Raw genomic sequence first — 16,898 nt, forward strand, 5'->3', positions numbered from 1 at the left:
GGATGGCCTCGAGCGGCCAGACCTGAGAATTACTGCCCTTCCTGGTCAGATCCGTGAGAGGCTTGGCCAGCATGGAAAAGTCCCTGATGAACTTCCGATAATAATTGGCGAAGCCCAAAAAGCGCTGCAGGGAACGAAGACCACTGGGCTGGGGCCACTGTAAGACAGCCGAAACCTTCTCAGGATCCATGGAGAACCCCTCAGCGGAAATGATGTAACCTAAGAAGGTTACCTGGGATCGGTGAAATTCGCATTTCTCAAGCTTACCGAACAGCTTGTTCTCTCGTAACCGTTGCAACACTCGTCTGACATCCAGAATGTGGGCCTCCATGGATTCAGAATATACCAAGATGTCATCCAAATAGACTACCACACACTGCTGCAACAGGTCACGGAAAACATCGTTGATGAATTCCTGAAAGACTGCGGGCGCATTGCACAACCCAAAGGGCATAACCAAGGATTCGTAATGACCGGTCCTGGTGTTAAACGCGGTCTTCCACTCATCGCCCGCCTTGATCCTTACCAGGTTATATGCCGCCCTCAGGTCGAGTTTGGTAAAGACCGTGGCCCCTTTAAGGCGATCGAACAGCTCGGAAATCAAGGGTATCGGGTAAGCGTTCTTGATCGTGATGCGATTGAGACCCCTGTAATCGATGCAAGGCCTCAACTCACCGCCCTTCTTTTTCACAAAGAAAAATCCAGCCCCTGCCGGGGACGAAGATTTGCGAATGTGTCCGCGTGAAAGCGCCTCCCTCACGTACTCCTCCATGGCCTCATTCTCCGCTACCGACAGTGGATAGACTTTGCCACGAGGAGGAACGGCACCAGATTGTAACTCTATGGCACAATCGTATGGGCGGTGCGGAGGTAGGGCAACCGCGCGCACCTTATCGAATACATCCCGGTACTCCTCGTATTCAGGAGGCAACAGAGAGTCCGAGGAAGTACACAGCAACTTGACAGACCCATGGATGCAACTAGCCCCACACTGCGGTGACCACGAGAGGATCTCGGCTGATCTCCAATCGAAAGTCGGATTATGCTTCTGGAGCCAGGGGTACCCCAAGACCACCGAGTAGTGTGGAGACGAAATAACCTGGAGGCAGACCGACTCTCTGTGAACGGCACCAATGGCTATCCCCACTGGAAGGGTCTCATGAGTCACGTGTGGCGGCAGAAGGGGTCTGCCGTCTATCGCCTCAAGAGCCAGTGGGGAACCTCGAGCCTGCAGAGGAATGGAATTGGCGGCAGCGAACACACTATCAATGAACAAACCACCAGCACCAGAGTCCACCAACGCCTGGGTCGTCACCGAGCCCCCGACCCAGGAGAGGACAACAGTGATCAGTGGTTTGTCAACACGGGAAACCGGGGACGAGGAGACTCCACCCAAGATCTGCCCCCGACAGGATCTCAGGGTACGAGCGTTTCCCGGACGGTTCGGACATGCCAACCGAAAATGCCCACCGAGACCACAGTACATGCATCGGCCCTCGCGTCTCCGGAGTGCCCTCTCCCCCTCGGACAGGCGAGCAAACCCCAGCTGCATGGGTTCACCCCCAGACAAGTCATCCCCAGGAGGCGTGGGAGGAGAGGGAGGCACGGGTGGGACAGCAAACGTAGGCACCAATCTGTTAGAAGACCTCCGCAGGTTCTCCTTAAAGGAAGGTCTCTCCCTGAGTCTGGTGTCAATCAAAATCAGGAAAGAAATAAGAGACTCGAGCTCAACTGGTAGGTCCTTAGCTGCAACCTCATCCTTCAAGGCATCCGAGAGACCATGAGAGAAAGCAGCGACCAGAGCCTCATTATTCCAGCCCACCTCTGCTGCCAGGGTACGAAACTCAATGGCGTATTCAGCTACGGATCGTGAACCCTGTCTGATGGACATAAGGAGCTTCGCAGCAGAGGCAGCACGAGCCGGCACATCGAATACCTTCCGAAGAGAAGCAACAAAACCGGAAAACTCGGCAACCACCGGATTGTTGTTCTCCCATAAAGGGCTGGCCCAGGCCAAGGCCTTGTCCGAGAGCAGCGAGATCAAGAAGCCCACCTTTGATCTCTCAGTAGGAAAGGCATGTGGCAGCAACTCGAAATAAATGCCCACCTGGTTAAGGAAACCTCGGCACTGAGTTGGCTCTCCCCCAAAGCGCTGTGGAAGAGGGGCAGAACCGGTCATACCCCGAAACACCGCAGGCGCAACAACAGGTGTCGGGGTAGACTCTGGCGCAACAACCGGAGCGGCAGTAGGAGCGAGCCCAGGAGCGACAACCGACCCATCGGCAACGGGAGCGAAATGAGCCGTGCGTTCAAGCAGGGTTTGCAACGCCACAGCGAACCGACCCAACAGGTGATCCTGCTGATCAAGTCTGGCAACCAGCGTGGGTAGCGAGGATGGCCCTGTACCGTCAGAATTCATGGCTTGGTCCTAATGTCACGGAACCATGAACCAGACGTACAACAAGAGATAAGTGAAAATCAGAAGGCTTTATTGAAAATAAAGCTGTAAAGCAAAAGTCCAAACGGATGGTGAAACCGAGCAGAGTCTTTGCGAAGCCAGAGGTCAGGAACCAGAAGGGTAGTCAGACGAAGCCAGGATCAGGAACCAGCAGGGTAGTCAGACGAAGCCAGGATCAGGAACCAGCAGGGTAGTCAGACGAAGCCAGGATCAGGAACCAGCAGGGTAGTCAGACGAAGCCAGGATCAGGAACCAGAAGCAGCAGCAGTCTTAGAAGCATGTGAACACAAGAGGACCAAGCAAGGAACTGAAGCCACAGACCTCCTATATATATGAGCTAGGCATCCAGCTCCTCCCAGGGGAAGGAGGAGCCGCAGGGTGGAAGGCTACAAGAAACCCAGGACCCAAGATGGCCGCCAGCACATGTCAAACGAAGGAGAGCAGCAAGCAGGTAAGACCATGACACCCCCCCCCCCCAATTTTTATAACATTCAAAAAAATCACTACTATTACTCCGGCTGAACACTCCCCTATTGGACCCTGTTCTCCTTTTATAGTGTAGATAATGCCTACCTATCTTTTCCCTACACTATGAATAATCTTTCCCTGAACTTATAAATCGTTTTTACAGCACAATAATGCCTTTCCTAACACTGTTCCTAGCGCCTTTCACATTTCTCTTACACTGGACAATGGCAGAATCCATGATGGCTGAGGCTATTTATAGGGCTGTGACATAACAGGGGCTGGCTGGCTAGCTGCTGATTGCCTGCATGCATGGCATCGTGGGTGACCCCTTGTTCCCAGAGTTCTTTGATCTATGTTATAACATGTGTAGTAGCCATTTTAGGAAAAAATTTAATTCATTACCACGAAGCATGAGGAAATTCAGCTTTGGTGCAAATCGAATTTTTCATGAAATTCGGATCAAATTCCACTTTGTCAACTTCAATTCGCTCATCTTTACTCATTTTCTTCACATAACCCCACATTTTCATTATGCATTTCAGTTCATGTTCATTCTGCACCTCATCTGCACCAATGTTTTCAATGGTCATTTCACCTAAACCATTGTTTTCAAAACACAGCTCCCTTACGCCATCATTTAAAGGCGCAGGTACAGGTCATGCAGGAGTTTCATTACTTGCTGCAGAAGTGTCTCCTCTTCCCCACAACTCCCAGAACAAGAGGAAATCATGGCCCAATATTACGTAAAACATGAGCCTATTTGCCACACAAAGTTCATAAATCCCAGTTCCCAGTGGATTCTCACATAGACCTTGCTATCCCCATGACTGTCCATCACACTCAAATGTTTGTCTATCACATAGTCCCTAGCTACTGAGCTGGCATGAGCCAGGCTCATCTGGCTCCCTGCGTCCAGCAACACTTTGACTGGACTGCCATTCACCACAATGTCACACATTTTTAGTGCAGTCTCTAGTCCCAGTGTCTCAACACCTGCCGGCTCGGCACAAAGCCATTGCCGGCAGCTCACAACACAGTTCATGGCTTCTGAGGCACTAAGGCACTGATCGGTCTTTTTTTTTGTTAGTATTTTACATACAAACCGGATTCCAAAAAGTTGGGACACTATACAAATCGTGAATAAAAACTGAATGCAATGATGTGGAGGTGCCAACTTCTATTTTTTTATTCAGAATAGAACATAAATCACGGAACAAAAGTTTAAACTGAGAAAATGTACCATTTTAACGGAAAAATATGTTGAATCAGAATTTCATGGTGTCAACAAATCCCCAAAAAGTTGGGACAAGGCCATTTTCACCACTGTGTGGCATCTCCCCTTCTTCTTACAACACTCAACAGACGTCTGGGGACCGAGGAGACCAGTTTCTCAAGTTTAGAAATAGGAATGCTCTCCCATTCTTGTCTAATACAGGCCTCTAACTGTTCAATCGTCTTGGGCATTCTTTGTTGCACCTTCCACTTTATGATGCGCCAAATGTTCTCTATAGGTGAAAGATCTGGACTGCAGACTGGCCATTTCAGTACCCGGATCCTTCTCCTACGCAGCCATGATGTTGTGATTGATGCAGAATGTGGTCTGGCATTATCTTGTTGAAAAATGCAGGGTCTTCCCTGAAAGAGATGAAGTCTGGATGGGAGCATATGTTGTTCTAGAACCTGAATATATTTTTCTGCATTGGTGGTGCCTTTCCAGACATGCAAGCTGCCCATGCCACACGCACTCATGCAACCCCATACCATCAGAGATGCAGGCTTCTGAACTGAGCGTTGATAACAACTTGGGTTGTCCTTGTCCTCTTTGGTCCGGATGACATGGCGTCCTAGATTTCCAAAAAGAACTTTGAATCGTGACTCGTCTGACCACAGAACAGTCTTCCATTTTGCCACACTCCATTTTAAATGATCCCTGGCCCAGTGAAAACGCCTGAGCTTGTGGATCTTGCTTAGAAATGGCTTCTTCTTTGCACTGTAGAGTTTCAGCTGGCAACGGCGGATGGCACGGTGGATTGTGTTCACTGACAATGGTTTCTGGAAGTATTCCTGAGCCCATTCTGTGATTTCCTTTACAGTAGCATTCCTGTTTGTGGCGCAGTGTCGTTTAAGGGCCCGGAGATCACGGGCATCCAGTATGGTTTTACAGCCTTGACCCTTACGCACAGAGATTGTTCCAGATTCTCTGAATCTTCGGATGATGTTATGCACAGTTGATGATGATAGATGCAAAGTCATTGCAATTTTTCGCTGGGTAACACCTTTCTGATATTGCTCCACTATCTTTCTGCGCAACATTGTGGGAATTGGTGATCCTCTACCCATCTTGGCTTCTGAGAGACACTGCCACTCTGAGAAGCTCTTTTTATACCCAATCATGTTGCCAATTGACCTAATTAGTCTTAATTGGTCTTCCAGCTCTTCGTTATGCTCAAATTTACTTTTTCCAGCATCTTATTGCTACTTGTCCCAACTTTTTTGGGATTTGTTGACACCGTGAAATTTTGATTCAACTTATTTTTCCTTTAAAATGATACATTTACTCGGATTAAACGTTTGATCTGTCATCTACGTTCTATTACAAATAAAATATTGACATTTGCCATCTCTACATCATTGCATTCAGTTTTTATTCACAATTTGTTTAGTGTCCCAACTTTTTTGGAATCCGGTTTGTAGAAAATATATTTTATACACATATGTAGATTAGAATTCTATTTAGATAAAAATACACTATCATTACCTACAAATAGTTCATTTCAAGAGTTTTTATATTTGTTGAGAAAGAGAGTTAGAAAATATTATACACCTACCTCAATGCATGAAATTTCAACACTTTCCTGAAAACCATTTCTATTGACAAGAAGCAGCGAGTCCTGGCAACCCTTTCATTCTTGTCTGTTATCTTAAAATCAATTGCACAGCCTGGTGCACTGATTAATGACTGGAGAGTGTTCTGCAGAATTTGACCCATCTGGTCACTGAGGAAACCCACCCCATGGGCTTCTTATCGATTTACCAAGAACTTTCTTCTACACAGAGGTGACCTCACAGATTTCACCTGGCCTGGTATTTTAAGAATTGGTTGTCTGTATTGTAGTCCAAGAGGAATAAAAGTAACCTTAAGACTAGTATATACTCAGCTTTATTTTTAATTTAGATCTGATAGTTCAAGTGAATATACCTTGCAATCAAAGAAAAGATCACAGGCTTTATAGGTCACAGACAATATTATCCAGGAGCATCACTCTCTTTAGTTGGTATGTACTTAGATCTAAAATTTATTATTAAAGAATTAAATGTATTTTTTGAGAAAACATACAGAAAACATTCTGAGGACATTTGCCCCTACCAGATGATTCAAATGTTTCATTGCTTTTATTTGGAATAATTTCTGTTTTATTCATGAAACCTTAGTTTGAAACTATTCACACAGGTTTAAAGGGAAGGTAGTATCTTATAATTGTATTTTTCCAATTAAATATTCATACTGAATTTGTTTCTTATCTTTCTCATCTATCTTGTCTGTTGGCGGTAGTGTGTTACCCTGTGTTTTCTACTTTATAACAGAGGTGTAAATTTACATTGTAATCCTGCCTGTGGTGATAATAAAGGTGACTGCTCAAAATAGACCTCTACAAATTGGAAGTATCAACTAGACCAAAACAAGCAACCAAACACAAATACTAGTGCTTCTAAATATGTATATACATTGCATATATAGTGTCCCAGTGCTGGCCGTAGAGATCAAACAATGAGTCTCACTGAGTTGATGAAGACCTGATCCTGAAATAAAAATGGCATTTATTTAAATCTTTACTTTAGTAACTTAGTTTTATTACATTTGTCACCCAAAATTAAAGTGGGGCTGTAAGAAGAGGGGGTGGTATTCACAATTACTTACATTAAAGTAATACATGAATGGATGAATAATTTATTAGATATTTAACAGATTATAAAAAAATTCAAATAAAAAAAAGTTATCACCCCTCCTTCCAGGTAAATCTGCTCCTGAATCTGACTCTCTGTATTGATGGTGTGTCATGAATGGCACCTTTATCCCAGAAAAACGATTGCTGGATATGTATCTGTGTAGCACAACAGTTAAATGTTTCATTGCAATTTGCAGGTGCTTTTACTTCATTGATGCTGAATACATATGCAGTAGATAAAAACCATTTAATAAAATAATATAACAAACTAACAATCCCCAAATACAATTCAATGTAATAAAAGTCCTTATATTAGGTTGATAAATTTGGACCCAATTGAATGCGGAGCTCACACATATATAGTTTTAAAAAATAGAATAAATTCGGTTTTCATATACTGTTACTTAGTTTTAGGCATGTGGTTAGGTGGTATATGATTTTGTTTCACTTGATTCAATTGCTTGATATGAATAGGTTAAGATATGTCCGTATAATTTATGAAACTATATTTGCGTGTCTATTTGAATCAATGCACTAGGTTGCAATTAATTTGCACGTGCATGCTAATATAATGTTAATCAAGTCCATGCTTACATATCACAAAATGATCCAAATAAATAAGTTTTGATTGGAGGACACTTATTCTGATCCACATTCAAATATAACTATGGTCTATGTTACTCACGACCTTGAATGGTTTTCAGGCTGATCTTCCTTCCAGCCTCTTGGTGTGGTTCTCAGCTATGCAGTTCTCCGCTATGCTTCTCTCGGTGCATGCGCTCTGAGATCTCCGGAACGCCGACTTCAGCTGATAATTATCCTCGCTCTATTAGCGATAAATCACCATCCACACTGCCCTCATGAAACCGTCAGAAAATGCTTTTCGGAAAAAGTATATTACTTCCTCAGTGGTGCAAAATCCAAATGGTCAATGTTAGGGCCAGGTATAAAGAACTGTGCAGAGTACAAAGATCCCACTATAGCGTGAAAGAGCACACTCCTTTAACACTGTCAGCTGATTCCACATAGATGTCTACAGAACCTTTTCTATTAAACACTTATACAAGTAGAGCCCCCCTGGCACAGTGGAGAGTGTGTCAGCAGTAAGTTTATGTTGACGTTGCAGATTATTTTTCCCTTCCTCTGATCCGTCAGAACTATAACCCCCAAAAAAACAGATCCTGTCTGATGAGCATCTGCCTTCAGCATTTGGTCAGTAATCCATCAGTATTACTAAAGCCCCCAAAAAACCAGGAGTGGATCCAAAGCAGAAATGGCACATGAATTGAATATTTGCATGTATTCTGTGTTTTGTACCCAATCCTGCTTTTGGCTACCCAATCATAAGCCAATTCTGATGCAAGATAGGGACCATATCATGCAGGCCTTACAGCTGCTACAATCACAGGATCCGTTGTGCGTCTCATTTTCCTTTCCTTCCTATCAGTGGCCTAGTCGTGGAGTGGGGAGGGTAGGAACAGCATAAGAAGTCCACACAGTGGCCTACTGACAGAGTGGTGAGGTGGAAGCAGCACAGGAGACCACAGAGTGGCCTAGTGACATAGTGTTGGAGTTGCAGCAGCATGAAGAGACCACAGAGTGGGGAGGTGGCAGCAGCATGAGGAGACAACGAAGTGGCCAGTCACAAAGTGCTCAGGTGGCAGCAGCATTAGGAGACCACAGAGTGGTGAGGTGGCAGCAGCATGAGGAGACCACAAAATGGCCTAGTGACATAGTGTTGAGGTAGCAGCAGCATAAGGAGACCACAGATTGGCCCAGTGACATAGTGTTGAGGTGGAAGCAGAATGATGAGACCACAGAGTGGCCCAGTGATATAGTGTTGAGGTGGCAGCAACATGAGAAGACCACAGAATGCAAAGCGACATAGTGTTGAGGATGCAGCAGCATGAGGAGATCGCAGAGTGGCCCAGTGACATTGTGTTGAGGTAGTAGCAGCAGCATGAGAAGACAAAAGAGTGTTGAGGTGAGCCACTGACATAGTTGTGAGGTGTCAGCAGCATGAGATCACAGAGTGGCCAAATGACATATTGATAAAGGGGCAGCATCATGAGGAGACCATAGAGTGGTGAGGTGGCAGCAGCATGAGGAGATCACAGACTGGTGAGGTGGCAGCAGCATGAGGAGAACACAAAGTCAACCAGTGACATAGTGTTGAGGTGGCAGCAGCGTGAGGAGACCACAGAGTGGTGATGTGGCAGCAGCACCTTATGAGACCGCAGAGTGGTAAGGTGGCAGCAGCATGAGTAGTCCACAGAGTGGCCCAGTGACATAGTGTTGAGGTGGCAGCAGCATGAGAAGACCACAGATTACCCCACTGACATAGTGGTGAGGTGGCAGCAGCATTAGAAGAACACAAAGTGGCCCAGTGACATAGTGCTGAGTTATCAGCAGCATGAGGAGACCACAGAGTGTCCAAGCAGCATAGTGGTGAGGTGGAGTAGCATGAGGAGACCACAGAGTGGCCCAGTGACATAGTGTTAATGTGGCAGCAGCATGAGGAGACTACTGTGTGGCCAAGCGACATAGTGGTAAGGTGGAGTAGCATGAGGAGACCACATAGTGGTCCAATGACATAGTGGTGAGGTGACAGTAGCATGAGGAGATCACAGAGTGGCCCAGTGACATAGTGTTGAGGTAGCAGCAGCATTAGAAGATAAATGAGTGTTGAGGTGGCAGCAGCATGAGGAGACCACAGAGTGGCCCACTGACATAGTGTTAAGGTGGCAGCAGTATGAGGAGACCACAGAGTGGCCCAGTGACATAGTGTTGAGGTAGCAGCAGCATGAGAAGACAACAGAGCGTTGAGGTGGCAGCAGCATGAGAAGACCAGAGTGGACCACTGACATACTTGTGAGGTGGCAGCAGCATGAGGAAACCACAGAGTGGCCAAGGTACATATTGATAAATTGGCAGCATCATAAGGAGACCATAGAGTGGTGAGGTGGCACAGCATGAGGAGACCGCAGAGTGGCCCAGTGACATAGTGTTGAGGTGGCAGCAGCAAGAGTAGACCACAGAGTGTTGACACGGCAATAGCATGAGAAGACCACAGAGTGGTGAGGTGGCAGCAGCATGAGTAGTCCACAGAGTGGCCCAGTGACATAGTGTTGAGGTGGCAGCAGCATGAGAAGACCACAGATTACCCCACTGACATAGTGGTGAGGTGGCAGCAGCATTAGAAGAACACAAAGTGGCCCAGTGACATAGTGCTGAGTTATCAGCAGCATGAGGAGACCACAGAGTGTCCAAGCAGCATAGTGGTGAGGTGGAGTAGCATGAGGAGACCACAGAGTGGCCCAGTGACATAGTGTTAATGTGGCAGCAGCATGAGGAGACTACTGTGTGGCCAAGCGACATAGTGGTAAGGTGGAGTAGCATGAGGAGACCACATAGTGGTCCAATGACATAGTGGTGAGGTGACAGTAGCATGAGGAGATCACAGAGTGGCCCAGTGACATAGTGTTGAGGTAGCAGCAGCATTAGAAGATAAATGTGTGTTGAGGTGGCAGCAGCATGAGGAGACCACAGAGTGGCCCACTGACATAGTGTTAAGGTGGCAGCAGTATGAGGAGACCACAGAGTGGCCCAGTGACATAGTGTTGAGGTAGCAGCAGCATGAGAAGACCACAGAATGCAAAGCGACATAGTGTTGAGGATGCAGCAGCATGAGGAGATCGCAGAGTGGCCCAGTGACATTGTGTTGAGGTAGTAGCAGCAGCATGAGAAGACAAAAGAGTGTTGAGGTGGCAGCAGCATGAGGAGACCACAGAGTGGCCCACTGACATAGTTTTGAGGTAGCAGCAACATGAGGAGACCACAGAGTATTGAGGTGACAGCATCATGAGGAGACCACAAAGTGAGCCACTGACATAGTTGTGAGGTGTCAGCAGCATGAGATCACAGAGTGGCCAAATGACATATTGATAAAGGGGCAGCATCATGAGGAGACCATAGAGTGGTGAGGTGGCAGCAGCATGAGGAGATCACAGACTGGTGAGGTGGCAGCAGCATGAGGAGAACACAAAGTCAACCAGTGACATAGTGTTGAGGTGGCAGCAGCGTGAGGAGACCACAGAGTGGTGATGTGGCAGCAGCACCTTATGAGACCGCAGAGTGGTAAGGTGGCAGCAGCATGAGTAGTCCACAGAGTGGCCCAGTGACATAGTGTTGAGGTGGCAGCAGCATGAGAAGACCACAGATTACTCCACTGACATAGTGGTGAGGTGGCAGCAGCATTAGAAGAACACAAAGTGGCCCAGTGACATAGTGCTGAGTTATCAGCAGCATGAGGAGACCACAGAGTGTCCAAGCAGCATAGTGGTGAGGTGGAGTAGCATGAGGAGACCACAGAGTGGCCCAGTGACATAGTGTTAATGTGGCAGCAGCATGAGGAGACTACTGTGTGGCCAAGCGACATAGTGGTAAGGTGGAGTAGCATGAAGAGACCACATAGTGGTCCAATGACATAGTGGTGAGGTGACAGTAGCATGAGGAGATCACAGAGTGGCCCAGTGACATAGTGTTGAGGTAGCAGCAGCATTAGAAGATAAATGAGTGTTGAGGTGGCAGCAGCATGAGGAGACCACAGAGTGGCCCACTGACATAGTGTTAAGGTGGCAGCAGTATGAGGAGACCACAGAGTGGCCCAGTGACATAGTGTTGAGGTAGCAGCAGCATGAGAAGACAACAGAGCGTTGAGGTGGCAGCAGCATGAGAAGACCAGAGTGGACCACTGACATACTTGTGAGGTGGCAGCAGCATGAGGAAACCACAGAGTGGCCAAGGTACATATTGATAAATTGGCAGCATCATAAGGAGACCATAGAGTGGTGAGGTGGCACAGCATGAGGAGACCGCAGAGTGGCCCAGTGACATAGTGTTGAGGTGGCAGCAGCAAGAGTAGACCACAGAGTGTTGACACGGCAATAGCATGAGAAGACCACAGAGTGGTGAGGTGGCAGCAGCATGAGTAGTCCACAGAGTGGCCCAGTGACATAGTGTTGAGGTGGCAGCAGCATGAGAAGACCACAGATTACCCCACTGACATAGTGGTGAGGTGGCAGCAGCATTAGAAGAACACAAAGTGGCCCAGTGACATAGTGCTGAGTTATCAGCAGCATGAGGAGACCACAGAGTGTCCAAGCAGCATAGTGGTGAGGTGGAGTAGCATGAGGAGACCACAGAGTGGCCCAGTGACATAGTGTTAATGTGGCAGCAGCATGAGGAGACTACTGTGTGGCCAAGCGACATAGTGGTAAGGTGGAGTAGCATGAGGAGACCACATAGTGGTCCAATGACATAGTGGTGAGGTGACAGTAGCATGAGGAGATCACAGAGTGGCCCAGTGACATAGTGTTGAGGTAGCAGCAGCATTAGAAGATAAATGTGTGTTGAGGTGGCAGCCGCATGAGGAGACCACAGAGTGGCCCACTGACATAGTGTTAAGGTGGCAGCAGTATGAGGAGACCACAGAGTGGCCCAGTGACATAGTGTTGAGGTAGCAGCAGCATGAGAAGACAACAGAGCGTTGAGGTGGCAGCAGCATGAGAAGACCAGAGTGGACCACTGACATACTTGTGAGGTGGCAGCAGCATGAGGAAACCACAGAGTGGCCAAGGTACATATTGATAAATTGGCAGCATCATAAGGAGACCATAGAGTGGTGAGGTGGCACAGCATGAGGAGACCGCAGAGTGGCCCAGTGACATAGTGTTGAGGTGGCAGCAGCAAGAGTAGACCACAGAGTGTTGACACGGCAATAGCATGAGAAGACCATAGAGTGGTGAGGTGGCAGCAGCATGAGGACATCACAGAATGATGAGGTGGCAGCAGCATGAGGAGACAGCAGAGTGGCCCAGTGACATAGTGTTGAGGTGGCAGCAGCAAGAGTAGACCACAGAGTGTTGACACGGCAATAGCATGAGAAGACCATAGAGTGGTGAGGTGGCAGCAGCATGAGGACATCACAGAATGATGAGGTGGCAGCAGTATGAGGAGACCACAAAGTGGCTAAGAGACATCATTTTAAGGTAGTAGCAGCATGAGGAGACTACAGAGTGTTGAGGTGGCAGCAACATGAGGTGACCACAGAGTGGACACTGACAAATTAGTGAGGTGGAAGCAGCATAAGGAGCACACAAAGTGACCCGGTGACTCAGTGTTGAGGTAGCAGCGGCTAAGGACACCACAGAGTTGTGAAATGACAGCAGCATAAGGAGATCACAGAGTAGCCCAGTTACATAGTATTGAGGTAGCACCAGCATGAGAAGACCACAGACTAGTGAGGTGGCAGTAGCATGAGGAGCACATAAAGTGGCCCGTTGACAAAGTGTTGAGGTAGCAGCAGCATGAGGAGATCACAGAGTGGTACGGTGTCAATAGCATGATTAGAACACAAAGTTGCCAAGTGACAAAGTGTTCAGGTGGCAGCAGCATGAGGAGAACACAGAGTGGTCCAGTGACATAGTGTTGAGGTAGCAGCAGCATTAGAAGACCACAGAGTGTTGATGTGGCAGCAGCATGAGGAGAGTAAAGAGTGGCCCACTTACTTAGTGGTGAGGTGGCGGCAGCATGATAAGACCACAGATTGGCCCAGTGACATATTAATAAAGTGGCAGCATCATGAGGAGACCATAGAGTGGTGATGTGGCAGCAGCATGAGGATATTACAGCGTGGCCCAGTGACATAGTGTTGAGGTAGCAGCAGCATGAGGATACCACAGACTGGTAAGAAGGCAGCAGCATGAGGAGAACACAAAGTCAACCACTGATATAGTGTGGAGGTGGCAGCAGCGTGAGGAGACCACAGAGTGGTAACGTGGCAGCAGCATGAGGAGACCACAGAGTGGTAAGGTGGCAGCAGCATGAGGAGAACACAGAGTGTCCCAGTGACATAGTGTTGAGTTGGCAGCAGCATGAGGAGATCACAGTGTGGCCCAGTGGCATAGTGTTGAGGTGTCAGCAGCATGAGGAGATTACAGAATGGCCCAGTGACATATTGTAGTGGTGGCAGCAGCATGAGCAGACCACAGTGAAATAGTGTTAAGGTGGAAGCAGCATGATGAGAACACAGAGTGGTACGGTGTCAATAGCATGATTAGAACACAAAGTTGCCCAGTGACAAACTGTTGAGGTGGCAGCAGCATGAGGAGAACACAGAGTGGCCCAGTGACATAGTGTTGAGGTAGCAGCAGCATTAGAAGACCACAGAGTGTTGAGGTGGCAGCAGCATGAGGAGCACATAAAGTGGCCCGTTGACAAAGTGTTGGGGTAGCAGCAGCATGAGGAGATCACAGAGTGGTACGGTGTCAATAGCATGATTAGAACACAAAGTTAAGTGAAAGTAAGAGACCCCTGCGCTCCTATTGTTTGGATATGTGAATCTACCTATAAAGGAAGATCCCGCTGCTTGATGTCCGGCAAGGAGCTATTGTCCTCCTTAGGTGAATGTATATAAATGGTATGTCACCCGTGGGTGATATGAGACATAAGCGCTGGTGTACACAATCAAAACAGCTAATCCTTTAAATTAGTACCATCAGTTAGTGCCAGCCTGAACAAGTGAGGGGTTAATTACAAAGGTCAGCTGGACAAGGGTAAGTTTGTAATATTTTTAGGATCTGGACATGTAGTCAGACGGTGAGGGTAACAAGAGAATAAAGGAATACAATTATTAGCTCTGTGAATTAGATATTAAACGGTGAAAGCAAAGGTTAAAAAATGATGATGATAGTAGTAATACAGTCTATACCTTGTATTTCATCCAAAGTGATCCCCTGGTGGGTAATCCGATGTGTCGCTCACTATTTGTCTGTTCTGTATTGTTCTTATATTGGTGCTGTCCTTTTAAATCCTGGCATCCTCCTTGCTCACCTCCCAGCAGCAGCGCGGCCCCGCCCGGAAGCACGCGCGGCGCGAGGGAGCTTATAAGTCTGTTGTCCGGGTAACCGCTTTCGGTGACATCACCGTTGGGAGTACAGGGGCCTCCGTAGAACAAAAAACTACCTACGCGTTTCGGGGCCTATCGGGCTCCTTTGTCAGGGTTAGTCTGCTAGTTGTACCTCGGAGGTTGAAGTAGCTCATCCGGTTCCCATGGCAACATACGAAAACAAGTCTTAAGGTAACGGACGTGCCAGTATATTGGAATATGGTGAGTGCTCGGGATGCGACTTTTTACAAATAGTTTTTCAATTGTTCAATTATTCATTTGTTTATTTAGTAATGGGGTGCCTGGGAGTGGATTATACTGAAGGGTGGGGGGTTCAGTTTGATTACATGAGTATCCATAGAGCACCATAAGTGCAATTTTTTTTATTTTTTTGGTGTTCATTATTGAAATGCAAACAGTTCTATTTCTTGATTTAGTCCGTTCGGGGCTAGACTGTTGCATCTAAAAATCCATTTGCTTTCAGTTCTAGACATGGCATTGATAAAGTCTCCTCCCCTCTTATCTTGCTTAACTCTTTCTATGCCCCCAAAAATGGATCCCAGGAATTTTCCCTGATGGAATTCAGTGTAGTGGCGTGACAGTGGGTGGTTATCCGATTTCTTATTTATGTTATTAATATGTTCCCTTATTCTGACCCTGAGTTCTCTTTTTGTTCGTCCCACATACATTTTGCCGCATGGGCACCTGATGTAATAGATGACTCCTTTGGTGTGACAGGTGATGTAATCTCTTATTATATGTTTGCCTTGTGAGGTATCTATTTGAAATGTGGGTTTAACTTGGTGCCTCAGGGTTTTACAATTAATACATAGTCTTAACCTCCGAGGTACAACTAGCAGCCTAACCCTGACGAAGGAACCCGATAGGCCCTGAAACACGTAGGTAGTTTTTTGTCCTACGGAGGCCCCTGTACTCCCAACGGTGACGTCACCGAAAGCGGTTACCCGGACAACAGACTTACAAGCTCCCTCGCGCCGCGCGTGCTTCCGGCCGGGGCTGCGCTGCTGGTAGGTGAGCAATGAGGACGCCAGGATTTAAAAGGACAGCACCAATATAAGAACAATACAGAACAGACAAATAGTGAGCGACGCATCGGATTACCCACCAGGGGATCACTTTGGATGAAATACAAGGTATAGACTGTATTACTACTATCATCATCATTTTTTAACCCTTGCTTTCACCATTTAATATCTAATTCACAGAGCTAATACTTGTATTCCTTTATTCTCTTGTTACCCTCACCGTCTGACTACATGTCCAGATCCTAATAATATTACAAACTTACCCTTGTCCAGCTGACCTTTAAAATTAACCCCTCACTTATTCATGCTGGCACTAACTGATGGTACTAATTTAAAGGATTAGCTGTTTTGATTGTGTACACCAGCGCTTATGTCTCACATCATCCACGGGTGACATACCATTTATAGAACACAAAGTTGCCCAGTGACAAAGTGTTGAGGTGGCAGCAGCATGATGAGAACACAGAGTGGCCCAGTGACCTAGTGTTGAGGTAGCAGCAGCATTAGAAGACCACAGAGAGTTGAGGTGGCAGCAGCATGAGGAGAGTAAAGAGTGGCCCACTTACATAGTGTTGAGTTGGCAGCAGCATGAGAAGACCACAGATTGGCCCAGTGACATAATAATAAAGTGGCAGCATCATGAGGAGACCATAGAGTGGTGATGTGGCAGCAGCATGAGGATATTACAGCGTGGCCCAGTGACATAGTGTTGAGGTAGCAGCAGCATGAGGATACCACAGACTGGTGGCAGCAGCATGAGCAGACCTCAGAGTGACCCAGTGAAATAGTGTTAAGGTGGAAGCAGCATGATGAGAACACAGAGTGGCCCAGTGACATAGTGTTGAGGTAGCAGCAGCATGAGGAGACCACAAAGTGTTGAGGTGGCAGCAGCATGTGGAGACAAAAGAGTGGCCACTGACATAGTAGTGAGGTGGCAGCAGCATGAGGAGGCCAAGGAGTGGTCTTTTGACATAGTTATAAAGTGGCAGCAGCATTAAGTGACCACAGAGTGGCCAAGTGACATAGTGTTG

The sequence above is a fragment of the Bufo bufo genome, chromosome 2, assembly GCF_905171765.1.
Source record: "Bufo bufo chromosome 2, aBufBuf1.1, whole genome shotgun sequence".
Taxonomy (NCBI): Eukaryota; Metazoa; Chordata; class Amphibia; order Anura; family Bufonidae; genus Bufo; species Bufo bufo.